This window comes from Atractosteus spatula, chromosome 10, assembly GCF_055471065.1.
Source record: "Atractosteus spatula isolate fAtrSpa1 chromosome 10, fAtrSpa1.hap1, whole genome shotgun sequence".
In the NCBI taxonomy this organism is placed as follows: Eukaryota; Metazoa; Chordata; class Actinopteri; order Semionotiformes; family Lepisosteidae; genus Atractosteus; species Atractosteus spatula.
Genome location: NC_142715.1, coordinates 9,138,709 through 9,139,930, shown reverse-complemented (window position 1 = coordinate 9,139,930; position 1,222 = coordinate 9,138,709). Strand labels below are relative to the sequence as shown.

Below are 1,222 nucleotides of genomic sequence, written 5' to 3'. Positions count from 1 at the left end.
TCCTCGTTAGTATAGTGGCAAGTATCCCCGCCTGTCACGCGGGAGACCGGGGTTCGATTCCCCGACGGGGAGTAGAAAGCTTTTCTTTTACCTCCTTAGAGAAAGGACTGCCTTTCACTTCTCTGTTTTCTTTCACAGCGTCGTGCACCTTTTCATTGCTCTCGCTTTCAGAGCCTCCGCACGGCACACGACTCGACATCAGAAAGCACATTGAAGTGAAAGCAGGAAGCGCTGCGACATGCACTGTGCAGATCCCGCCACACTAAGAGGTGAGTGGGTCTGTTCGATGCACAAAGAACGCTTTGATAAGCGTCAAAGGCAAGTCATTCCGAGTTTTTCGTTTGTGTTTTCTGTTCAGACGCGAAATGCTGAAATGATCTCTCGGCTCCTCGGTTGTCATTTCTGCTCCGTAAAGAAATCACAGCACGCGTCGGCTTCCAGCACGGTGGGTCGGGACGCGATGCCGGGGGTCGGAGAGAGCGATGTCTTCCTCGTTAGTATAGTGGTGATTATCCCCACCTGTCACGCGGGAGACTGGGGTACATCAGGACGCGCATTGGAGTGAAAGCAGGATGCGCTGCGACATGCACTGTGCAGATCCCGCCACACTAAGAGGTGAGTGGGTCTGTTCGATCACAGCGCTAGGCGAATCCCCAATCCCCTTTTGTGCGTGGCGACAAAAGAAGCCGGTCTGTTTCCGCCCAGTTTCGAACCAGGGACTGCTGGAGCCGATTCTTGATGAGATCTAGCATCCCCCGCTGCAAGCTAATCTTTCTGTTGTTCTTGCAGGTCCTGCGCTGCTTTTGAGCCGACAGAGCTCGTCCTGATTGCCCAATTGCAAATGATCGGCTCCGCGTACAGAAGGAACGTGCGTTTGGTACAAGAGTGCATGAATGCTCCCAACCAGTTGATATTAATTTAATTCCTAAGGGTTATGTACTTGTTTTGAGTGATTGGGAACAAATGATCAGTCGTTTAATACCTGTGTGAAGTACAGGAGCGTGCAAAGAGAAGCTGTTTCCGCCTGGACTCGAACCGGGAATCTTTCGCGTGTGAGGCGAACGTGATAACCGCTACACTACGGAAACGGTTAGATTACAGGCTTAGCGGCAGTGAGTATTCAACTTCATTGCTTTACTGCTCCCAACCAGTTGATATTAATTTAATTCCTAAGGGTTATGTACTTGTTTTGAGTATCTAATGTAGAAGTTGTAAACAAGTT

General features: G+C 50.1%; 1 non-coding gene across 1 annotated transcript; it reads left to right on the top strand.

Moving 5' to 3' along the window:
- Nucleotides 1–72, top strand: trnad-guc (transfer RNA aspartic acid (anticodon GUC)). Its single transcript has one exon. It is a non-coding gene; the product is annotated as a tRNA-Asp (tRNA).
- The last annotated feature ends 1,150 nt before the right edge of the window (nt 73–1,222 follow it).